We start from the raw sequence: 26,830 nt of genomic DNA, 5'->3' as shown, positions 1-26,830 counted from the left end.
ATTCTTCACTCCCATTCTAGCGCTGGGGGGGGTGGGGCCCAACAATCTGGGTTTAACAAGGCCTTCAAGGTGATTCTGATGCTCTAAAGGAGTCAGTTTTTCCTAAATGGTCTGATAGTAAATATTTTAGAATTGCAGGCATCTACAGAAGTAGCCATAGAAGATATATAAACAAATGTATGTGACTGTTCCAATAAAGCCTTATTTACAAAATTTTATGTACAAACTTTATTTACAAACTTGAGGGCTGTGGTCCACCCACCTCTGTAATTCTTTTTTTTTTTTTTTTAAGATTTTATTTATTTATTTGACAGACAGAGATCACAAGTAGGCAGAGAGGCAGGCAGAGAGAGAGGAGAAAGCAGGCTCTCCACGGAGCAGAGAGCCCGATGCAGGGCTCGATTCCAGGACCCCGGGATCATGACCTGAGCCGAAGGCAGAGGCTTTAACCCACTGAGCCACCCAGGCTTCTGACCCACCTCTGTAATTCTTACATAAGAAGTGTTCTAAGAGTAGCTAGGGCAAAACGTGACTTTATTAAAGATAGGTAACATTCTCAGTGCAAAAGTTTTAATTAATAGTATATCAACCATATTTCAACAAAAAAGAAAAAAAAATGCTTTTAATCACAGACATACCAAAAAAAGGAAACCCTGGAAGAAAGTAGGGAGAGGACCTTATTTTTTATTTATTTATTTATTTTAGGAGGGAGAAGATTTTACTTAACAAAGATCAGAGTGGTTCAGAAAAAATTTTTAGAAAACTTTGTCAATTTTCTTTTCAATGAACTTGCCCAATGAAAAATTATAAATATATGTTTCACAAATTGACTTTACTCCTGATGACAGATTAAAACATTTTTTAATAGCCTTTAAGCTGTAAGTTAACAAAGTCTCTAACCCTAAATGGATTTTTCATAGAATTATTTTTAAGTATTGTGTTGTAAATTAAGGTAATATTTGTATGTGATAAAAAATTCAAAGTATAAAGAAAGAAAAGTTCCATTCTGCCATTTCCCTTTGCCCACCATCACTTCATTCACTAGAGGTCATAACATTGTTACTCAGCCCTCCTGATGATGGCCATTATAATCCTAGTACAGTACACATGTACATGTATTCTTGATTCCACTCTCTCTGTTACCAAAGGTAAGACATTTTGTGCACCCACACTACTTCCCACTTCACCTCCCATGTTAATCATCCAATTGTGTTCATTTTATTACATTTATTTTGTTAAAGTTTGTGTACTTACCTCATTTAGTGATTATGATAATGTTATCAGGACTTTGCCCACAGATTGATTCTAAAATTTAGATATAGTACTTACATTAGGATTCTATAAATATGGTTCCAGGCAGAACTAATTAATGTGATTGAGTCCTTAGAGAAGGAAAGATGGTCAACTCTAGGTCATAAACCAATGCCATTTTAAAAACAATGTTCCCTGGGCTTGAAAAAAGCATAGACTATACTAGAGAATCCCTTCCTGGAGAAATAAAATCCAACCAAGTCAAAATAAAAAAAGCTATCAATGAGGTACAATCAAAAACGGAGGCTCTAACTGCTAAGATAAATGAGGCAGAAGAGAGAATTAGTGATATAGAATACCAAATGACAGAGAATAAAGAAGCTGAGAAAAAGAGAGATAAACAACTGTTGGATCATGAGGGGAGAATTCAAGATAACTGATACCATAAGGCAAAAAATATTAGAATAACTGGGATCCCAGAAGAAGGAGGAAGAAAGAAAGGGGCAGAAGGTATATTGGAACAAATTATAACAGAGAACTTCCCTAATTTGGGAAAGGAAGTAGGCATCAAAATCCAGGAGGCACAGTAGCAGAGAACTTCCCTAATTTGGGAAAGGAAGTAGGCATCAAAATCCAGGAGGCACAGAGAACGCCCCCTCAAAATCAATAAAATAGGTCAACACCCCAACATCTAATAGTAAAACTTACAAGTCTCAGTGACAAAGAGAAAAACCTGAAAGCAGCTCAGGACAAGAGATCTGTAGTCTACAATGGTAGAAACATTAGATTGGCAGCAGAACTATCCACAGAGACCTAGCAGGCCAGAAAGGATCAGAATGATCCTGATATTCAGAGCACTAAATGAGAAAAATATGCAGTCAAGAACACTATATCCAGCTAGGCTGTCATTGAAAACAGAAGGAGAGATAAAAAGCTTCCAGGACAAACAGAAACTAAAAGAATTTGCAAACACCAAACCAACCCTACAGGAAATACTGAAAGCTGTCCTTTAAGAAAAAGAGAGAGCTTAAAAGTAACATACGCCAGGAAGGAACAGAGACAATATACAATAACAGTCACATTACAGGCAATACAATGGCACTAAATTCATATCTTTCTATAGTTACCCTGAATGTAAATGGGCTAATTGCCCTAATTAAAAGACACAGGGTATCAGATTGGATTTTAAAAAAATCTATCTGTATGCTGTCTCCAAGAGACTCATTTTAGACCCAAAGGCACCTCCAGATTTTAAGTGAGGGGGTGGAAAACCATTTACCATGCTAACGGACATCAAAAGAAAGCTGGGGTAGCAATCCTTATATCAAATTAGATTTTAAGCCAAAGACTGTAATAAGAGATGAGAAAGGACACTACCCTAATTAAAGTGTCTCTTCAACAAGAAGATCTAACAATTGTAAATATTTATGCCCCTAACATGGGAGTGGCCAACTATATAAGTCAATTAATAACAAAATTAAAGAAACACATCGATGATGATACAATAAATAGGGGAATTTTATACTCCACTCACTGCAATGGAAAGAGCATCTAAGCAGAAGATCAATAAGGACATAAGGGCTTTGAATGACACACTGCACCAGACAGACTCCACAGATATATTCAGAACATTCCATCACAAAGCCACAGAATACACATTCTTCTCTAGTGCACATGGAACATTGGAACATTCTCCAGAACAAATCACATCCTGAGTCACAAATCAGATCTCAACTGGTACCAAAAGGATCATTCCCTGCATATTTTCAGATCACAATGCATTGAAACTCAAACTCAATCACAAGAGGAAAGCTGGAAAGAACTCAAATACATGGAGCTAAAGAGCATCCTACTAAAGAATGGATGTGTCAACCACGAAATTAAAGAATTTTTAAAAATTTCATGGAAACAAATGAAAATGAAAACACAACTGTTCAAAATCTTTGGGACACAGCAAAGGCAGTCCTAAGAGGAAAGTTTAGAGCAATACAAGGCTTTCTCAGGAAACAAGAAAGGTCTCAAATACACAACCTAACCCTACACCTAAAGGAGCTGGAAAAAGAACATCAGATAAAGCCTAAATCCAGTAGGAGAAGAGAAATAATAAAGACCAGAGCAGAAATCAATGAAACAGAAACCAAAAGAACAGTAGAACAGATCAATGAAAGTAGGAGCCAGTACTTTGAAAGAATTAATAAGATCGATAAGTCCCTGGCCAGACTTACCAAAAAGAAAAGAGAAAGGACCCAAATTAATAAAGTCATAAATGAAACAGGAGAGATCACAACCAACACCAAAGAAATACAAACAATTATGAGAACATATTATGAGCAACTATATGCCCACAAATTTGACAATCTGGAAGAAATGGATGCATTCCTAGGGACATATAAACTACCACAACTGAACCAGAAATAAACTGAAAACTTGAACAGATGCATAACCAGCAAGGAAACGGAGGCAGTAATCAAAACTCTCCAAACAAACAAAAGCCCAGGACCAGACGGCATCCCAGGAGAATTCTACCAAACATAAAGAAGAATTAATATCTGTTCTTCTGGAACAGTTCCAAAAAATAAAAATGGAAGGAAAACTTCCAAACTCATTTTATGAGGTCAGCATTACCTTGATCCCCAAACCCAACAAAGACCCCAACAAAAAAGAGAATTACAGACCAATATCCCTGATGAACATGGTTGCAAAAATTCTCACCAAAACACTCACCAATAGGATCCAACAGTACATTAAAAGGATTATTCACCATGACCAAGTGGGATTTATAACTGGGCTGCAAGTTTGGTTCATCATCTACAATGTGACACAATACATTAATAAAAGAAAGGACAAGAACCATATGATACTCTCAATAGATGCAGAAAAAGCATTTGACAAAGTACAGCATCCTTTCTTATTCAAAACTCTTCACAGTGTAGGGATAGAAGATACATACTTCAATATCATAAAAGCCACTTATGAAAAACCCACAGGAATATCATTCTCAATGGGGAAAAACTGAGAGCTTTGCCCCTAAGGTCAGGAACATGGCAGGGTTGTACACTATGGCCACTGCTTTCAACATAGTACTAGAAGTCCTAGCCTCAGCAACAAAAAGAAATAAAAGGTATCCAAATTGACAAAGAAGAGGTCAAACTCTCACTCTTTGCAGATGATATGATACTTTATGTGGAAAACCCAAAAGACTCTACACCAAAACTGCTAGAATTCCTACAGGAATTCAGTAAAGTGTCAGGATATAAAATCAATGCACAGAAATCAGTTGCATTTCTATATACCAACAACAAGACAGAAGAAAGAGAAATTAAGAGTCAATCCTATCTACAATTGCACCCAAAGCCATAAGATACCTAGGAATAAATCTCACCAAAGAGATAAAGAAGCTGTACTCAGAATACTATAGAACACTCATGAAAGAAATTGAGGAAAACACAAAGAAATGGAAAAATGTTCCATGCTCATGGATTGGAAGAACAAATATTGTGAAAATGTCTATGCTACCTAGAGCAATCTACACATCAAAATGCAATCCCTATCAAAATACCATCAATTTTTTTCAAAGAAATGGAACAAATAATGCTAAAACTTATATGGAACCAGAAAAAAACCCTGAATAACCAAAGGAATGTTGAAAAAGAAAAGCAAAGTTGGCGGCATCACAATTCCAGACTTCAAGCTCTATGGCAAAGCTGTAATCGTCAGGACAGTATGATACTGGCACAAAAACAGACACACAGATCAATGGAACAGAATAGAGAGACCAGAAATGGACCCTCAATTCTATGGTCAACTAATCCTTGACAAAGTAGGAAAGAATATCCAATGAGAAAAAGACAGTCTCTTCAACAAATGGTGTTGGGAAAACTGGACAGCTACATGCAGAAGAATGAAATTGGACCATTTCCTTATACCACACACAAAAATAGACTCAAAATGGATGAAAGTCCTCAATGTGAGACAGGAATCCACCAAAATCCTTGAGGAGAACACAGGCAGCAACCCTTTGACTTCAGCCATAATAACTTCTTCCTAGAAACAATGCCAAACGCAAGGGAAGCAAGGGCAAAAATGAACTATTAGGACTTCATCGAGATCAAAAGTTTCTGCACAGCAAAAGAAACAGTCAACAAAACTAAAGATAGCAGACAGAATGGGAGAAGATATTTACAAATGACATATCAAATAAAGGGCTAGTATCCAAAATCTATAAAGAATTTATCAAACTCAAAACCCAAAGAACAAATAATCCAATAAAGAAATGGGCAGAAGACATGACCAGACATTTCTGCAAAGAAGACATCCAGATGGCCAATAGATAAATTAAAAAATGCTCAACATCACTTGGAAGCAGGGAAATACGAATAAAAACCACAATGAAGTTCCACCTCATACCAGTCAGAATGGCTAAAATTAACCAGTGAGAAAATGACAGGTGTTGGCGAGGATGCAGAGAAAGGAGAACCCTCCTACACTGTTGGTGGCAATGCAAGCTGGTGCAGCCACTCTGGAAAACAGTGCCAAGTTTCCTCAAAAAGTTGAAACTAGAGCTACCCTACAACCCAGCAATTGCACTACTGAGTATTTACCCCAAAGATACAAATGTAGTTATCAAAAGGGGCACATGCACCCCAATGTTTAAAGCAGCAATGTCCACAATAGCCAAATGATGGAAAGGGCCTACATATTCATCGACAGATGAATGGATAAAGAAGATGTGTATATATACATGGAATATTATGCAGCCATCAAAAAATGAAATCTTGCCTTTTGCAACAATGTGGATGGGACTGGGGGTATTATGCTAAATGAAATAAGTCAATCAGAGAATAACAATTATTATATGATCTTACTAATATGTGAAATTTGAGATATAAGGCAGAGGATCAAGGGGGAAGAGAGGAAAAATTGAAATGGGACAAAACCAGAGAGGGAGACAAACCCTAAGAGACTCAATCTCAGGAAACAAACTGAGGGTTGCTGGAGGGGAGGGGGGAGGGAGGGATAGGGTGGCTGGGTGAGGGACACTGGGGAGGGTATGTGCTATGGTGAGTGCTGTGAATTGTGTAAGACTGATGAATCACAGACCTGTACCCCTGAAACAAATAACATATTCTATGTTATAAAAAATAAAATAATAATAATAATAAATTTTTAAAAAATAAGGAGAACGTTCCAAACTTCTAGGTCACACTCAGCTGCTACTCTTTCTTCTACTTCATGTCATCCTCATTTATTCCTTTTCTCTTTTGCTTCAACAAAACTTCTTAAATATTCTTGTCACATGATTATGAAACTTTCTGAGGTTTTTTTTTGCCTAAAAATATCTTTATTTTGCCCTCATCCTTGATTGGTGGTTTAGCTGGGGATAGAATTCTATATTCAAAAGCAGGTGTTGGCAAACTACAGCCCACTGGTCAAATCCAGCCCACCCCCTGTTATTGTAAATAAAGTTTTGTTAGAACACAGCATTGTTTATGTCTCCTTTCATGCTACAGCTGCAGGGGTGAATAGCTGTGAGAAACCACATGACCTACAAAACACAAAATATTTACTTTCTGGCCTCTTACAGAAAAACTCCGCCTCCCTTTATTTAAAATCCTATCTCAAAATGTCAAGTCCCAACTCAATTGTTTTCTTGCTGATGAGGACTTGAAGGATTCTGCTCTATTGTCCTGTATTGCTGATGTCAATCTGATCATTAAGCATTTATAGAAAGCTTGCTTTTTTCCTCTCCAGAAACTTTATTGAATTTTTTCTTTACCCTTGTATACCTCAAGCATCACTAGGTTTTTGGGTTGGTTTATTTTGTTTTTAATTTACCTGTTTTAGTATTTGGTCAGACTTTTCCAATTAAAGAGTCATATCTTCTTTTATATAAGGAAATTTTCCTCTCCTATATTTTAATTTATCCTTTTTGGTTTTTTGTATTAGCTATTCCTTTCCTATGAGATGGATATCCATCTCTATTCCTATCTTCATACTTGCCAACTTTTCTCTCATTCAAATTTTTGGGGTTTTGTTTCATATATAAGAAGATTCCCTTTACTTTTCTTCCAAGGTATTTCATTAGTCCAGTCCAATGTATTTTTCAATCCAGCTATTGGTTTTTTATTTCAACAATCATATTTTAATTATCCAGAGTGCTTCTGGTTTTCTGATTGCTCTTGTGTCATAACAACTTATTCTTCCCCTTTTTTTTTTTTTAAGATTTATTTATTTACTTATTTGACAGGCAGAGATCACAAATAGGCAGAGAGGCAGGCAGGGAGAAAGAGAGAGGTGGAAGCAGGCTCCCTTCTGAGCACAGAGCCTGATGTGGGGCTCGATCCCAGGACCCTGGGATCATGACCTGAGCCAAAGGCAGAGGCTTTAACCCACTGAGCCACCTAGGCGCCACTCTTCCTTTTTTTAATATAGTTATTTATATGAGAGATAGAAAGAGTCCAAGCAGGAGAAGGCACAGAGGGAGAAGAAGATAAGCAGACTCCCCACTGAGCAGGGAGCCCAACATGGGGCTCCATCCCAGGACCTTGAGCCAAAACCAAGAGTCAGATGCTTAACCCACTAAGACACCCAGGTGCCCTACAGCTTGTTCTTATTTTAAGGATATAATATCATCCTGAATTATTCTAAAAATGCAGAAAGCAATTTTTAAGTTCTTTTAAGCTAAGTTAAATCTGTTTTCTTCAGGATCGGTTGTTTTGTTATTCATGTTAATCCTTCTCTCTCATGAAAGGGGTGTTATCAGATACCTAGTGTTATATCTGTGACCCAAGCACAAGGCTGACCTGCATGGGGGCATAAGTTTCTCAGGACTCTGTTAAGTGACAGAGTTCTGTGGGCTCCCAGGTAAGCAGAAGTACAGACAGGCAGGATTCCCGACTGTGTAGAGCAGGAAATCTGGAGACCCCTAGGGTTGCATAGGGCTTGCAGAACTTTGGCAAAGAGGTCTGAACAAAGCTGCCTACCCCCAGCATCTGCTACGGAAGCCTGAGGGTTAATTCAGCTTTTTTCCTTTAAGCTTAGCACCCACACTTCTTCAGTCTTTCAAAATTATTTGGTTTTATCCAGTGTCACAATTTTCCCGTGTTTGTTCTGAGATTGAAGAGTGGGGAGAAAAGGAGCGGAGAACAGGAGCCCTAGTTGAAGAAGGGTGTCTCAAAGATCTGAAGTCAGAACTGTATATTAGTGAGTATCGTCCCCCCTCTGCCACCTACTCTTGTCATTTCTGTTTGATAACTCCAAGCTTGGAGCTTTTCCAGCAGTCCCTTATCTCTGGAATCCCCTTCTCTGTCTTTTGTTTGTCTGTTTGCTTTTCATATAAATCCATCTGTTTTCTATCTGCTAGCATTTACTCACACTTTATGGTTCCTTTATTGATGCCCAGCATTGTTGTGGTTTCATTAAATAGATTTTTACATGCACAGACTATGGACAGTTAATCATTTCAATGGGACCTGGAGAAAGGGTGAAGGTTGATACATATGCTCAGTCTGCCATGTTGAACCAGACACTCAGCAAAGTTTAAAGTATATAGAATTTGTCTTTTGGGGATCCATATTTACACTTCCTTCCTTCCCCCCATCAAATGACATTTTCAGGAAATTATCCGATAAATATATCATTTAGTAAATACTTCTTTTATATACACACATACATACACATGAAAAGAATGGAAAAGTTTAGAAGCTAAATTTTAATAGAAACAAAAGCCTTTGGCTTAAAAAAAAAAAATGAAGAACCACTTTAGAATTTTGGGCACCATGAAGGTACAAACTTTCAGGGGTGCTTGGGTGGCTCAGTCAGTTAAGTGGGTGACTCTTGAATTCGGCTCAGGTCATGATCTCAGGGTTCTGAAATGGAACCCCATGTGGGCTCCACACTCAGCAGGGAGTCTGCTTAAGGATTCTCTCCCTGTCCTCTGCCCTTACCCCTGGTTGTGTGCACACCATGCTTCTCTCTAAAATTTAAAAAAAAAAAAAAAGTACAAACATTCAAATATTTTAGGGGAATTTTCCCTTTATGGGAAATCTGACTGCCTATGATCAATGAATTTTCAATCTGAACATTCCTGAACCCCAATACATCCCCCAATCAGATGAACTAATGACTTTTTAGTGATATTTTTGATCAACTAGGGAAGCAAGGTAGTATTTTAAGAAAGACCATAGACCATACCCAGCTAACCACATCAAGGTAATTTTAGACATCTCATTTTTCAAAACGTCTAATACTGTAGGAATCTTTGAAAAGTGCATAGAAAAGAATTATACATACATACATTTCAAAGAAACTTCTAAACCAAATATATCCTGCCTGATCATAAATAATACTTTACCCAGATGTGAAAAAACCAGAACCAGAGTACATGGAACTGGAAAAGATAAAGGTGGGCAACACATGTAAACAAACCGTTCCAGGGTAATGACCGAAAGGAAAACCGCGCTTCCACTCTTAACTCTCCCTTTGGTTCTAATCATAAAGGAAAACACATAAGCTAACGCTAATAGTTGAATTTTTGTAATTTCATCCATTATTCAAAACATACTTGGTTTTCCTGAACAGACATGTATTACGATGCATTCGTGTTAAGCTCCTATAAATAGAATCGTAGGACAATTAAGATACAGGAAACTTTTTAAAACCTGGCAGTCAATACACTTTGGCCCCGTTCACTTTGCAAATAAATAAAGAAAAAATAATTTCTTAGTTCCCAATCTAATCTTAAATTCTGACCTTTTTTGACTCTGAAGCTGCTCCTGTCTCTTTTTCAAGCATGTGCGCACACACACATGCACATGTGTGCACACGCCTACCCCTTGCTTTCCATGTCAGTGGCCGGGTGGACCAGGCCAATGGCCAGATTCAGCCGCACTCTACACTTATAAAGCATGACAGAGCTGGAAGAAAAACATCTGGTCCAAGGTTGCCGCTTGCCTTTGCCGCGGAGAATGTTCTTTGATCTCCAGCTGGAGCTCCCTATCGAGTCTAGCAGATCAATTAGTTAATAGACCTTTCCCACTGGTAGTCTCAGGAGCTGACTACCTAGGGTAGAAATAAGTTCTATTTATCAGTCCTTCTTTTCCCCCATTTTACTTTAGGCAGATCCTTTTTTCCCTTGAAATAACATAATTATTAAACCACTTCAGTCACTTCTGTGGTTAATGATTCCCTTTCGTTGGTTCTGCTCTCAGGCTGAAACCTCTTGGTGGCTTTTAAATACACCACTCCCTGACTGGAGTTCCACCCCATACTACAATTAAGGTTAGGAACAGCTTGAAATACCATTATTAAAACCAACATCTTGTCCAGGTTTTCTTAGTTCCCTTGGGGAACTGAAATTATCATCTTAGTATCTGTTTCTCCAAAGAGTCAGAGAAATAATAGAACGTGTCACCTGGATTTCATTCTAACAAACTTGGTTCCTTTTCCTTATGTTATGAAGGTCTGTCTAGGAATTTAAACAAACACGTATAATCTTTTCCTAATAATCTTCTTATCCCCTCCACAATTACATTACTTTCAGTGCTGTTTAGAAAAAGCATAATTACTTGCCAGAAAACCAAACGGAATTATTTTGGGTCTTACATAGAGAACTCCAATTGGTTTTAATGATTTTAGTGGGGTCAAAACATTGTAAGTGAACTATTTTTCACCTGAACACAAAACCATTGTCTTGTACTATATTCACCAGTCAAAAAAAAAAAAAAAAAAAAAAGGCTCTAAAATAATTTCCTTTCTTAAAAACAAGATTAGCCAATTGGCTGTACTTTTCAGGCACAATTAAACCAGTTTTGCACAGGGGACAGATACATAATGCTCCAGTGAACCGACACTTGCTGCCCAGCTCAATGCATTTTACTGCAAAAGACCCCAGTCTGATTGATATACCGGGGCCAAATTCAAACCGTGCGGTGTTAACCCTGGCCATGACTGAAATACCTAGCTGGGAAGAAAACATGGCAGCTCCTTCCCAGGGTGCAACAACACCCCCCAGGCAACTGAGAGAGCTTCACCCAGATGAAGTTGCAAAGGGAATTTCAGGAGGCAGAATGTAATTATCCCCTTTGGAGTTTGGCATGGACAGGAGGATTAAACAGTGCTGTCCTTTGTCCCCCAGACAAAATGTGCCAGCAGATCTGTGTCAGACACAGACAGGAATATGAGGAAGGAGCCTGGAGTCTTGTTTGTTTTCAGTGCCCTATTTTTGGCTTCCATAGGTCACCAATTCCTATGTCCCCCCAAACTGGGACAGTCCTCAATGTAACCCCTTTTATGTCACGTTACTACCACTTGGAATGCTTTTTAGAAGAAGCTAGATATAAATGCCCAGTAATGGCCCTATGAGCCAGTTTCTCAGCTCAGTTAAAATGAAGAACCACTTATAACACAAGTCTCCAAGCTTTGCCTTGCAGGAAGCTCTACCCCAGGCTTTGATATAGAACCTCCAAAGTTCTTTTTAGGTGGTGACCACTTGTGAAATTATTCTTTAAAATAGAAATGAGGCAGCTGTAGACCCCAAAGGGTGTCTTGGTTCTCATTTCCATAAATTTTATAATAATGAACCCTTGTAATTAAGGTTGATAGGAAATTAAACTGCTGTGGGTGGGTCTTGACAGGTTCACCACGGTGTACTTGCAGAGAATTACTGAACGTCACTTAACTGTTTGGTTTATGCCAAAGTTCACCCACAAGATCAGCAAGGCCAGGACACAGTGGAAGTTGGCTTACACCTTTACCCCCATGCTATCCTTTGGTGTTCACTGACTCCACTACCACTCCCCAGCTCAAGGCATTCTTGACATGACTTTCCCACTTTTTCATTCCTATTGACCCTTCTGAGAAGGTCATCAGACAAAGGATTTCATCCCAGGATGTAACACTCGCTCCTTCTAACATCTTTTGACATTGGTCCAACCAGCACCCCAGTGACAACATGCCCAAGGCATGTTGACTCAAGCAAGGCACAACTTGGTGACAAAAGCCAGGAAACAGAATTGTAGAAGCCCCAAGCTTCACTCCAACCAACGCCCAAGCCCTCACTTTCAAATCCATCCATTTCCCGAAAGAAAAAATATTTTCCAAGCTTCCCAGTCAGGGTTAGTCCTGAACCACCAAATACTGATAGGTTATAGCTGCTGAGTGAACCGGAAGCCAAACCTAGATCAGTGCTCTGAGGTGACACACTTTCTGTTAGTGTTTGCTCTAGATAACAAATATCCTCTTAAGGATGGAACTAGTGAATTCCCCTCTCCCAAAAGCCACACTTCACCAAGTGGCCGAGGTCAGTTTTTATGATGTGCAAACTTGGTAGGGAATAAACATCATCTAGAAGTCGGCATATTTCTTAACTTGGGAAATTTTGTCACCTCTAGTAAAAATGTTCTGGGTCACTTTCCTACAAGAAGAGTATAAAATTGTGATTCTAATTCAAGCTTAAATGAGGTCTCTTCTGGTCTTTCAGGTCAATATTTTGCTTTCCCATATTGATTTTTCTTTTAAAAGGAAAAACCCTGAAGTTTTTTTAATCCAAACAATGAAATGCTCAAAATAAGCAACAGATTGCTTCTATATGCTAGCCCCAAATCTGTTTGACTCCAAACCCCAACATCTTCCCTCACTGCCTCCCAAGTACCTGCTGTGGGAAATCCTTTTGAAAGACACTTGCTTGGTGATGAGGAAGATTTACCTGCTTTTCATAAACAGGAAAAAAAAAAAAAAAAAAAAAAAAAGCAAGGTACCCAAAATTTAAATGATTTGCCAAGAGTCACCATGTGAATGTGAAACAGCCATGCTCATGTCCACTTTTTCTGTAAGGGCATGATCACAAGGAGCTCTTTGGGGATGCTGACAGTAGACCAGGCAGGGTGACCAGAACTTTCCACCCTGATACAACGAAAGCCCCCCAGTTTTTCTTGTGAAGTCCCATCTCCAACTCTCTCATTACATAATCTCTAGGGGTGTGTCTCCCCTCAGGTCTGCACTTCTGAACTTCCGTTTCCTGTGTCTTGGGAATATTCTGGGTGGTGTTTATTTCTCTCCGGCTTCACAGGATGCTCTCTGAATGTGGAGTTTCATCACATACGGGCTGGCCTGAGGAGACCCATTTAGCAGAGCTCCTCTGGTTCCTGGACTCTGACGGGAAAGCCCACCATGAAACCAGCCTACTGTGAATGGGACTCTTACTTCCTGCTTTAGCCAAAGCCAGCTTCCCTTTCCCTCAGTGGCCATGGAAATGTTAGTGTTTTTTCATCCAAAGTTCACAATGAACAAAGTTTCCTTTTCACCTTTTCTCAACATGCTTGTCTGGTTCTGAGGACTTGTCACTTGACGGCATCCAACCTAGATAAGAATACGTGACTCTAATCTATGCGTGCGGGGGAGACTCAGAAGTTAAAACAAGCTTTGAAAGGAAGACTAGAGGCTCCCACAAGCCCCAGGGTTTGGCTGGGGCTGCCTCTGCTCGGCCCCCAACGAGCTTCCCACGAAGCACGGGCATCCGGGCATTCCTATAACCCAGGGAGAAAACACATCTTCGCTCTAGCGGAACCGCTGGGCTACTTCCAATAGTCCTTTTTGAAAGTGGATGGATGTCACCCGGTGATCAAGATTCAAACAAGGTTCAAAGGTCAAATTCTTTTTTTTTTTTAGAGGCCTGTGTCCCCATGTTCCCAGTTTTGATGGAAACTTATAAATGAATTACTGCCTCATACATCATGTTATACACATCAATCATTAATAACTATGCAGCCGGTGGCCGTAAACTATGCGAAAGCATGAGAAACCCTAACTTCTAGACTCGACCGTGATGTTAGCTAACCAGCTGTCCTTGGGGAAGTGACACAACCAATCTGGACCTCAGTTTACCCATCTACAAAAGCAGCCCTTCAACAGAGTGATTTCCTAGGTCTCTGTGCCCTTAAGAAAACTGAACGGATCTGTGTCAGCCTTGACAGCTGCTACCTGACACCCAATGCAAAGTTGTGTGGCAGGCTCCATTGAAAAGGCACAAACACAGTGAATCTTCTCTTAGCCACTCAATCCTTCTCTCCACCACCAGATCGTGACAACCCCTTGGTAAGGATATCACCCACCCCAGAAACAGGAGGGCACCTAGAGGGCTGCTCCTTAGACAAAAAACACCCACCTATAAAAGCCTGCCTTGGAAAAATTAAGGTAAACATCTTATGGACTTGTTGCTGTTGACAGCATGTTTTCAATTTGCAACGCAAATTCGTCGGAAGCCTTTCTGCCAGGGAACCGGATGGCCCAGGGAATTGGTAATTGGTAATGAATCGTGCAGCCTTTCAGGTCTGAATGGAGCCCCGCTAATCGTGAATTACCTGATACTGTTGGAAACCTTTGCAACATGAGCCAAACCTCTGGATTCATTCCCTAGCTTAAAACAAGAGTTAAAACTGTCTGATCGGCGTTGAGAAGGAGAATTAGGAGAACAGCCTGCACGGGGTTGGAAGTGGACAAAGAGAGAGAGAACTTGGGGGTTCTGTTCTGAAGCCTGAGGTTTTCCCCCAGGATGTTCCCAGGAGTTCCCTGAACTTTCCCAGGAAAGTTCAGGCCTCAAGGAAGTGGAGTGAAGGCACACCTCTCAGTCTGCAAGGGTCAAAAATTCCAGTCGTGAGATTTTCATTTCTTCCTGATCAACTATCCTGGTCCAGAGGTTCAAAGCACTCTTGTACCAATTCTCAAAGTGAAAGAGATTTCGCTATTTATTGTTTGCTCCCTAAGCCCAGCTTGTCTTTAAAAAACAAAAGAAGCTGATCATCAGAGCTTTACGAACTAACCCAAACAATGAATCTCCTTTTCTGAGCATTATCACAATAAAGTTCTACGTTACGATCTGGTCTGCTGCATTTTATTTTCAGTATTTGCAATCATCCTAAGGGAACCATCTAGCAGAAAAACAGCTTTTACATCACTAGCTTTCCCTGCCTAGTCCAGCTCCATATTTATACCACTACTTCTCCTTTACACTCTTTGGTTTATAGTAGCAATAATTTTCCCTCATATATAGTCCAACGAACAACCAATTAACAAATGCCCAGAGCGGTAAGCATTCTTGGCCGTCTTGCCTAGTCGGTCATTAATTTGGTGAAGGAAGGGCTAACAAACTCATAAAGGGGAACGTGAATTTTAGAAGTTAGTTCAATTTTACATTATTAAAAAGGAAAATGTAGTAAAAATAATAAGAGCTTTGCCAAAACTCTACAGCAAAGTCAATTAGTCTCACAAAAAGCCTGGGAGTCTACGATCTGAACTTGCATTTGGAACCACTTAGCCTATTAAAACAACTCCAAACTTCATCTCTTGCAAATCATATTTCAGCGCTCATGGCTGGATCCTAATGAGTAAAATTCCTTCCCCATCCTTGATGCGACACAATTTAAAGTCTTTCGTGAGTCTGCGTACTTCAAATATACACACATGACTGAACGTATGTGGAGTTTCTTGCATACATACGTACACACCTATCATAAAAATTTCATACACTAAGTATAGTCTTATACGACATATAGTAACGCGCTGGCTGCGTCATATATTGGTACACTGTATACTTTTAAGATGCCTTTAAAAGAAAACAAATTTCAAACCGAAAAATAGCGGCACTGACATTACGAGTCTATGGCAAAATATAACATGTCTGAATCAGAAGAGGAATCATTTTCATAATTTGCACCATATTTCAAGTGTGAGGGGGATGCTGTTTCTTTAAGACAATTTGGTAACACTACAGACATGTCATTCATTCAATCAGCATATAACCATGGGCAATAAAGGTTTTATTTTGCTCTGATTAAGGGGAAAAAGTTAAAATATTAAGTGAGATTACTTTCATAGATAATTCTGCAAAATAGTGTTTTCTAATCAATGAGTGATTAGCTGCTAGGGCTTTTAAAAAAAGGATGTATCTTATTTTATTGAAATCTAACATTCCTTAGATGAAAATGAAGTTGCACCTTTTGAGACCCAAGGCTCTCCACTCAGAACCTCTATAAAAATCCCAAGCAATTTCTATAGGTTTTCCAAGGAAGATTCATCTCTAATTAACTACAATTTTGTCCATATTTTGTTTTTCTACTGCACTGAAAGAATAGCAGGGGGTGAGCCCTGCAGAAAAGAAGATTATTAAAACTTTAATAACCTGAGCCTTTGAACCTTTCCAAATTCTTTACAATTTTCTCACATTTCCAGCCCAGATGTCTGCATGTGGTTATCGGGCTAACGTGAATGTTTTGTTTACAATTTTATTCACCTTACTTACTACCTCCTTTTTAAAAAGCAGAAGAATGCACAGTAATTTTGCAGTTCTTCTGAGAAAAGGAGTTTAGCTATTCTTACAAGTAAATTTGCAAGAATGATTTTTATTCATTTTTAACTGAACAATTTCCAACAAGGCGGCCATTTCTTCCCTGCTGCTAGAGGTAAATTGTTAGACAGCCTAGCAACCGGGCCGCTGAATCAGAGCATTCTTTTTGATCAAGCTACACAGCTTCAAAAGACTGAAAACAGAATCTACTTTAGAAACTTGAACTCTTGAGATTGTTACAAAAGAGAGACCAAAAAGGAGGCATCCTTTAACATAATCAGCTGCTTGCTGTTTTACCAAAGAGAGGGATATTTGCATACAACAAAAGCCACAATAGAACTGCCCTCCAGGGAACTCAATATGGCAACTGCATTATTCCAACTCCAGATACTTGGTAACCACCCCCAATGGCCAATTATGACTTTTCTTTTAATTAAAAAAAACTATTCTAGCAAACCCACTGCCACCTAAATGATTACACTTCCCCCATATTTGCTCTGTAATCGAGTGTTAACAAATGAAATGTGAATAGATGTGTGGGATAGCACTTGCAGGACGTTTCCTACAAGGGAGCCTGCAGACCTTCTTCTTCCTTTCCTCTTCTTGCTGAATAGAATTTTAGTGTGATGGCTGGAGCTCCCGCAGCCATTTTGGACCACAAGTCTGAGGAACAAAAGCTAGGGAAGACAGAGCACTGAGAGAGCAGAAGCCCAGGTTCCCTGGTAATCATAGTTTTGCAAGATGTACTTCCAGAACTACTTCATATACAAAAGAGAGATAAACATCTTTATGGCTAAGCCACTGTTATTTGGAGATGTTTATTTAATGTGACAAAACCTAGTCCTAACTAACATATCCTAACCTGATTTTAAAACTCTATTTATAGCTATATTCTGCTATAGCTGAGAAAGAGAAAAGCAGTCCCTGACACGTAGGAGCTGGCCTGGTACTGTCAGTCAGGACTTGGTGTGGCTAAAAGCCACCCTGATATTTACAATTTAGTCTTGGTGTTGATTTCATAAAACATCAGCATCAAACAAGGCCACTCTTTGACCATGAAGGATAAGACCAAAGTAAGAACACTCCATATCATGTCTGAGCACAACCTTGAAACCTGAGTCATGAAGAAACAAACAATAAATTAGGAGTCTGGTTGCACAGATTTTCAGAAAATCTGAATTTTGCTTGTGTTTTACTCTATTTTTTCAAATAAACTTATATTGGTGGCTAACACATACCCAGGAAAATACACAAATCCTAAATTCATACAACTCAGTGAAGTATCTCAAAGTAAGCATACCTGTGTAAGCACCATCCAGATCAAGAAATAGAACATCACAAGTTTCAAATAACCAAAGACCACAATGGAGTCTATATGGAGGCTGAATCCACAAGCTTACATAACAAGTGAGAGTCACATCACTCTAGAAGATCATTAGTCTCTCTGAGTGTGTGTGTGAGTGTATACAGGGGGAAAAAAGAAAGTTGCTTCTAAATAACAAAGTCTTCTCAAAGACACTTTGTAATAGATTAGAGAATATGACTCAGAAATCTCTCCTAAGCATTAGTCACCATCCCAGTGTGACCTCATTTGGGCACCACACCTGGCTCTAAACAGGTTCAAGTTAAGGATCAATCTGACTTAGGGTCATCCAACAGCCAAGCGCTAATGGACAAGTACAAGGGTCTAAGAGGACCCCACTGTGATTTGAACATACCAAAATCTCTCCCTGTCCCTCTTTCCAAGCACTACCCTAACTTCTGACTCCAAAAATTATTCTTTCCTCTTCTTTGACTTGAGATATGTACTAACATACAAAGTATTATTTTTCTTTTTACTGAGGTAAAATTCACATAGCATTATCTTCAAATTACCTAGTGATTTATTCTGCCTACTCAAATCTCCTGTTGAACCCCTCTAGTGAGGTATTCATTTCAGCTATTGTACTTTTCAGCTGCAGAATTCTTATGTGGCTCTGTTCTAATTTCTATCTCTTTGTTGTTATTCTCTGTTCGTTTGTACTCATTCTCCTGGCTTTCTTTAGCTCTCTGATCATAATTAGGACATTCTAGTTGGAGTCTTTTTCTAGTAAGTCCAATATCTGGGCTTTCTCAGTGACCATTGGTGTCATGTTTTCCTCCTGTGAATGGGCTGTACTTTCTTGTTTCTTCGTGTACCTTGTCATTGCTTTTTTTAAAAACTGAACATTTTTAATAGTATAATGTGGTACCTCTGGAAATCAGATTCTCTTTCCCCAGATTTGCTGTTAATGACCAATGGTTGCAGTCATCCATTGGTTTGGCACTTTTCCAAACTATTTTTTAAGATCATATTCCTTGTCATGTGTTGTCACTGAAGCCTCTGTTCCGTTATCTCAGTGGCCAACCAGTGACATGACAGTGATTTCCTTAAATACTTGGAGCTAAAAAAAAAAAAAAAAAAAAATCCACTTCCCTGGTCTATGCAGCCTGGTCCTGAGCTGGAGCATAAGCCAGGCCACCCACAGCTCTCTGGTAGCCTCCATCTCCTGCCCACAGATATACCACAGGTGCAAGCGTAAGGTCTTCTCAGGTCTTTTCCATGAGCATACCCAGCCCTATGTGTACATGTTCCACTCCAGTCTCACCGATTATACATGAGAGTCCTTCCAAGCCTTTATTCCCCAAGAAACTTTCTCCTCAGCCCCTCTTTTCCAGGCAGTTTTTTAAACCCTTTTTTTTTTTTTAAGCTAAACATTGTGAAATTCATTCATGTTGTTGTCTATAGCTAGAGTTGAATTTTCAACAGATTCTGTTGCTGCCCAGAAAACCACTCTGGCCCAAGGTAGGCAGACAAAAGGACAGCGGCCTCTGTGTCAGACCATCAGAGAACCACCGGAGATGTTAATACACACAGCTGTAGTCCTTTAAGAACAAAGTCTGCATTAAGCCCAGGATGCCGGCAATTCATATCAGGAACACTAGCCACTGTCCCCGTGGCTGCCACCATGCTAGGAAATGGATGATGCCAGGTAGGTGAGCAAAAATTACAGTGCTTTTTTTTAACTAAAATTCAGCAGCCTTTCTCTTCATGAAACATTCCCTTCATTGCTATACATTTTTTATTAGATTCCACTGCTCTGAAAAAGTTTTCATATGCATGAACATCATCTCTTTTAAAAATAACAGCTCATTAAAATAATAAACAAAACACTGACACCTCTCCTGGGGCCTCATCATGCTGATGGAGAGCATTTGGCCTTCCTGAACACATGTCTACAGAATAGTTTTTTCTTTGGAAGAGTAATTTCTTAAATCTTCACCACTCACATTATTTCATCTTATTATCCCAAACATATGAGTTTCTTTCTTTCTTTTTTTTTAAGATGTTATTTATTATTTGACACAGAGAGAGAGAAAGAAAGCACAAGCAAGGGGAGCAGCAGGCAGAGGAAGAAGCAGGCTCCCCACTGAGCAGGGAGCCCAGTGTGCGGCTCCATCCCAGGACCCTGGGATCATGACCTAAGCAGAAGGCAGGCTGAGCCACCCAGGCACCACATAGGACTTTCTTTTGTAGGAAAAATAAGGATCTTCCAAAGATACAGAGCATACTGGAACATCCCACATTTTTTAGTCAGGAAAGTAGCTGAAGAAAAATGGGATATATTTTATCAGACTTGGATGTAAACAATCATAAGGCAAAACAAGTCCTTAATCATTTCATAGTGCATGAGTCTCTACAGACATATGGATTTACCGATTATGTCAACAAGCATGGCTGATTTGGAAACCAAGCTACAGGTTCTTACAGTACAAAATCTGAATGGACATTTAGCAACCTTAACCCAAATAAAGGTGACAGTTCAGACAGTAGGGTTAAATTTAGCTTTATAACTTCTAGCCAAGCATGTGCTAACTGTGTATTCATTTGAACAAGAACCATATGCACTTAGAAGATGTCAGCCTTCTGGGTGTAGACATATGTGGTCTAAAAATCATCACAAGAACAGCTTAGCAACTGTCCTGCTTCAAAGTACAGCGACTGAGCCATCTCAGGGATACAAAATGTTTCACCACAGCCCCCGGGGCAGACCCTCCAAGTTGCTCAGGAATAAGGCATCTGTGTTTGCACATTGTCTCAAGAATTCTAAGCTACTGGTACAAATGGAGGAGAAAGTAGTAGAATCAGATGGTTTCCAAACATGAGCCATAAGGTACTAGCTCATTCTGCCCTTGTCTGACATCTCCCTCTCTGCTCTCCAATGTTTATTTTCCCCTACTTTAAATTGTATGATTCGGTTGGAGGGTGGGATGGGTAAAATATATATATATATATAGGGTATGGTTTGTTCACCTCTTGTTTCTCTAGGTCTGTTTTTCTAAAGTGATTCAACAAAGAGATTTTTTACCTAGACCCAGGTCTTCCCCAGGAGTCTAACAGAGAGATATGGGAAGCTGCCAATTCAGGCTTCACTTAGCCTTTTGTCTCATTGTAGTTCCCTGCCAGCTTTCAAGATGATTGAACATCTGCTTTTCCTTAGCTCAAGCCCCAGCCACACTCTCGCCCTCTGACAGAGAACAAACCACGAAGACCCCCATCCTGTTGGGCGAAGTCTATTACAATGAATAGCCCATGATAGACAAAAGCCATCTGTGTCTGTCACCGGTATTACTTTATAGTAGACCACAGGTCTTACCAATAGACTTGGAGAGAACCCACAGACTGGATTTCCATCAATAACATACTAGTATTTCCAAGAAAAGAGGTTTCCTAAAGTCATTACATGTATCCGATGCCTTGCAATCGGTCAATGTGCCCTTTAGGCAACATTCCACATTCTCGCAACCTCACCGGCTTCTTTTTGCAACCCCTGCTGCTGGAACTAGTTCTGTGTAGGCTCTGACCAGCAGGTGCAACCCAACAGCACCCAGGCTAGGATCTCCACTGCCAGCTCCAGTGCGGCGGGCAACATGCGAAAAACAGCTTGGCATTTCGCATGGGCAAACTGGGAGTTGAAGAGCCCATTAATGCCTTGTGGGGCAACCTTTTGACCGTGGGGGTACAGAACTGTGTATAAATACATCCCCCTTTCCTCCCCTATGCTGATGGTCCCAAGACACATCATAGGCTGCCCCACAGGGTCAGGCACGGAAGCTGTGCCAAGCTCAACAAGTCTTTGCAATTGGCTCTCCTTCCTTCCTTGCTTCACACCCTGTCCTTCATGTCTGCTCTTTGGTCACACTCTCCAGTGAAGTACATGCACTTGAGCCTTGACAATCTTGCCACATCTGCTTTCTCAAAATTCAGGCTGAGACACTAGTCTATTAACAATTTCCTTGTGTTTCTGATTGAGCTTTCATTTTGTCATGCTGTCAGAGACAGAAAGACGGACAGACCTGACCAAAAAAATTCAGTGTTCTCAAGATCCTAAAAAATAGTAGCCTTCATTTTTTTGAATGGAAGAAAAGAGGGAAGAAAGTAAGGAATAACGAGTAAAGGAGGGAAGAGAAGGGAGAAGAAAAGACAGAAAGAGGGGCCAGAGGAAAGAAGAGGAGGGGAGGGGAGGGGAAGAGAGGCGGAGAGGAGTGCAGAGCAGAATCTACATCTCTCCTTATTTCTTACTCCAGAAACAGCTGCCCACCTCCCCCAACAGACTGCTTCTTCCACAGTAGGCTGTCCTGTCTCTTCTATGTAGCTTTATCTCACCTACTTTGCTGTGCTGTGTGTTTGCCCTGTTTGATTGTATGATTTCACTTTCTTCACTTGCTGACCTTGGAGAGTGCACAACACACCCAAGTTCTTGCCATAGGCAAGAGAAGCCATGTGCATTTCATAAATTCAGGCTTATTCCTGATGGGATAATGAGCAAATACTACATTCATTTCTCAACCTTTGTATATTTTTGATGCTGGAAGGAAAAGCTTGACTCACTTGTCTCAAACACACCTTCATCATATCATCAGCAACTCCCCTTGAAATTCTCAGCCTCTCCCTTTCCACTTCTACATTTATTACCTTTTGAGAGTCCCCTGGGGGGTAACATTCAAGGCTTCCCATCTTCTGGCTCCTTCCCTGCCCTTCTCCAACTTGGCCCCTCCCCTGGATCCAAGCTACCCTATCTTCACACCACTTACAAAGTCATCATTCCAACCGCAGACCTCCCCTAACTCACTGTCCTCTGATGCCTCCTTTACTCTGCCTCTTCTCCATAGCTACTCATTGAATGAATGTGGAATACAATGCACCACTGGTTAAACCCATTACAGAGAAAGAAAGAGAAACCATCTAACTCTGATTTTGCTTGAATGAGGCAGTTATATAAAAGGTTATCCTTTGGGACTTAGATGTGCTCACATAGTACATATTTGTAATGGTATTTTCCATCGTGGCAGACCACCTCTGTATCATTGGGCAATTGGGAAAGTTGCTTTTACTTTTCCCTGCATATCTTATATCTCTCTCTACAACCTAAACAGGACTTTATTTCCTCTGCTTTTTTATAGCCACAGCCTCAAGTCCTGTCACATCTGGAGCTGAGTGTCATGTGACCCGCCCAGTGCTCACTCCACGCACCGGGACTTGTGCAGGGCCAACACTGATGTCTGAGGGCACATGGGCATCAGAAAAGCCACTTAAACCCTGGTCCCAGCTCTGACCACTTTTCTAGGATTCCCTGTCCACCTGTTGTCATCTGTGGGGATAAATAGTTGCTATAGAAAGAAGTCACAAAAAAAAAAGAAAGAAAGAAAGAAAGAAGTCACAAACCTGACTTTTAAGCTGGAGGAAACATTTTCTAGATACGCATACACACGTATTGTCAGACACAGGCATGTACCTATATATTCCCTACACCTCCTGCTTTCCTGAGGGTAAAGGCAGTGCTTGTGGAATAAATCAACTGTGTAGTGACTGAACAATAGTGTCACATGAAAACTTCATAAAAACTCTAAATGATATTAGGACATTGGTCCCACTCCCCACTGTGCGTTCCATCGTGTAGTTTGCCTGTTCTCCTCCAACTGCTTCAGCGCCAAACCTGGGTTATCCTGAACACACCTGTTCCATCAGCTCCCACAGGCTCTACCTTCCAACCATAGTTAAATATCATTCTTGCCACTCTGGTCCAAACCGCCATCAGCATTCCCCTGAACTGTGTTTTAAGAGGCTGCTAAATGTTCTCATCTCGCCTTCAACCTACTTCCTACACAGTAGCTTGAGCGATCTCATTAAAACATAAGCCAGAGGGGCACCTGGGTGGCTCAGTGGGTTAAGTATCTGCCTTCAGCTCAGGTCAGGATCCCAGGGTCCTGGGATCAAGCCCCAAATTGGGCTCCCTGCTCAGCAGGGAACCTACTACCTCTCCCTCTGCCTCTCACTGCATCACCCACCCCCATCAGTGCTCGCTCTCTCTCTCTCTCTCAAATAAATAAATAATCTAAAAATAAAATCCATAAGCCATATCGTGACACTCCTCTGCCCAGAAATTTTTGCTGGACCCCAACTCCTATGGAGCAAAAGCTAAAATCATAAAATGCCCTACAGGCCTGTCCTGTCAAGCGGAGGAGAGGCCCCAAGACCATGCCCAGATTCAGTAACTCAGGAGAAGGACCCCGAGGACTCAGTGACGGCCATTCCACTCGTGATTGGTTTCAGGCCGCGGGAGAATACCAATTAAACCAGCCAAGAGAAGAGGCGCATGGGGCAGAGTCCAGGAGAGTCACACATACAGAGCCCGCATTTGTCCTCCCCCTGCGGAGTCACTGAACAGTGCTAACTTCTCCCGGCAATGATGTGTGATGACACATATAGAATGTTGTCACTCAGGGAAGTTCCCCAAGAGACCTGGGCTCCAGATTTGTTACGGGGTCTTGGTCCCATAGACATGACCGACTGCCCGCGGGGCTGACCTTTAGTCTCCGGCCCCTCTGGAGATCAAGTTGATACCACGCGCCCCAGAGCCCCATCCTAAATCACATCGTTAGACTCCCCAGACCCTAAGTAAAAAGCCAGTCAAGCAGAGACCTTACAGATCATCTCCCAGGAGTCAAGGGCAAAGACCAGAGCTCTCCTTGGGTAAGTTAAATCTTTACTATACAGGCCTTGTGAGGAGAGACTTCTGCCTCACAGGCCTCCCTCCCCCTCACTGCACCCTTGGTCACACTTCCTCCTGCCATGCCGACCTCCTTGCTACATCTGACATGCTTGGTCTCCCCCTCAAGGACCTTGCAGCCCTGTCCCCTCTGCCTGCTGCCCCTCCCTGGCTGTGCATGTGCCTTGCTTGCTCACACCATCCAGGGCTCTGCTCAGAATCCTCTGCTAGAAAGCCTTTCCCCCATGATCCGATTTCAAATAGCAACCTCAGCTGTACCAGCGGCCTCCCAGCTTCACTTTGCCCGCACCACCTCGGCCTTTCGCCTAAGAGTTTGTTTGCTGACTGTTTCAACCCCACAGACTCTGCGCTTCTGCTGGCTAGGATCCTCTTCTGCTTTGTTCACCACTCTGTTCCGGCATCTAGAACAGCGCCAGGCACATAATAGGTGCCCAGTAAATCTCCAGTGAATGGGTGAGGCTGTGTCTCCAAAGTCTGAATGAGGAGCCAGCGGGCCTCATGGGCTGAGGAAACAGCTCCTGCGGGAGCTACCTTTGTTTCTCTTAGACACTAACCAGATAAAATCTTTTTCAAGTGCTGAAGAAAGAACTATTGTCATAACCCAATTTTACAGAACTTCCCTCCTGCTGGAATCTGCCCATCCTCGGAGCCTGGAAGTCTCTGGTTCGTTTTATTTTGTTCTTTTCTTCCCTCCTTCATTTACCTGCTGGTGATTTTCCAGGAAATTACAAATGACGCCAGTGTTTGACAGATGGGGGAGCAGGGCCGGATGCTCTGGCGGGTCCCGACCGGCTGCTACAGTCCAGGTTCAAGTTCATGAACTATTCCTTTCTTCCCTTTCCTCTCTGCAGCTGGAGCTCTGCTCTCTTCCCTCCTTCAGAGTCCAACTGGCCTCGGCCATCTCCCTGTAGCAACCGCCGCGACTGAGTGCCCCCCTGCCCTACCCCCCGTGAAGCGGTGACTGTATCCAAGGGGTGGGGGGAAGGAACGGTCACCTGACTGCTTCATCTAGTACCAGTTCTCTCTTCTTGGACCCTGGAAGCTCTGAGGCTGCTGTATCCTTTCAAAGCCACCTTTATGGCTCCAAAGGAAGAATTACAGGGTCTCAGAGTTTGGTCACTAAGGTCCCCCACTGCCCACGGCATCTCCCCTAAATCCTCTGGCCTGCCAGCCGCCGCTGCCCCAGCAGCCCACTCCACCTCCGGCCTGAGGTGCTGCCTCTCCCCGCCCCCTCCGCCCTCCCTGAAACCCATCAGAGCAGCTGACTACAATCAGTTGTCAGGCAAAGAAGAGCTAATTAAACAAATCCACACAAGGCCTGTGTCCTAGAACCAACTGCTAAACCTCCCCCGACCCCAGAAGGTTCATATTCTTTAAGAGCCCAAAGGAATCATCTAGAACTTAGCAATTTGCCAACCTGGTTTCACATCAGAGTCACTAGGGCAGCTTTTTTTTTTTTTAAAGATTTTATTTATTTGACAGACAGAAATCACAAGCAGGCAGAGAGGCAGGCAGAGAGAGAGGAGGAAGCAGGCTCCCCGACAAGCAGAGAGCCCGATGCGGGGCTCGATCCTAGGACCCTGGGATCATGATCTGAGCCGAAGGCAGAGGCTTTAACCCACTGAGCCACCCAGGCACCCCACTAGGGCAGCTTTTTGGAACGGACTGTCTGGGAGCAACAGAATGAAAATGCAGGTGTCCAGGGGGACAGGGCAGTACAGAAAGAGCAGGCCTGGGTGCTGTGAGAGTTGCGCTGGTGGGGGGCGGGGGGGCCAATGTATGGCCCAGGCAAGAACCCTGACTGGGGCTGCAGGGAGACCTCTGGGACAGGCCCGCCAAGGGCTTCCTGGGGATACAGACACCTTAACCTGCCCAAGGCCCAAGATATTCTTCAAGACTTGGGAGCAGGTGAGCAAATGGGCTCAACTCTCATCTTGGCACCTCTGTTCCGTGGGCCCAGGGGCAATGTGGGAGGAAGAGGGCTCAAAACAGCATCCTCTCAGATACTGGCAATGACTCGTCATTGCTTGCCCCTCACAAACTCCTCCACACCCACCACACCTCATGTCACCCAGGAGGATATGGCCCAATAGTCTCGCTTATACAATATGGAAAACCATCCCAGACACCAAGGAACAGCTAGGTGTGT

The sequence above is a fragment of the Martes martes genome (genome assembly GCF_963455335.1).
Source record: "Martes martes genome assembly, chromosome: 8".
Classification (NCBI taxonomy): Eukaryota; Metazoa; Chordata; class Mammalia; order Carnivora; family Mustelidae; genus Martes; species Martes martes.
The sequence above is the reverse complement of the archived record's forward strand: the minus strand, read 5'-3'. Positions refer to the sequence as shown.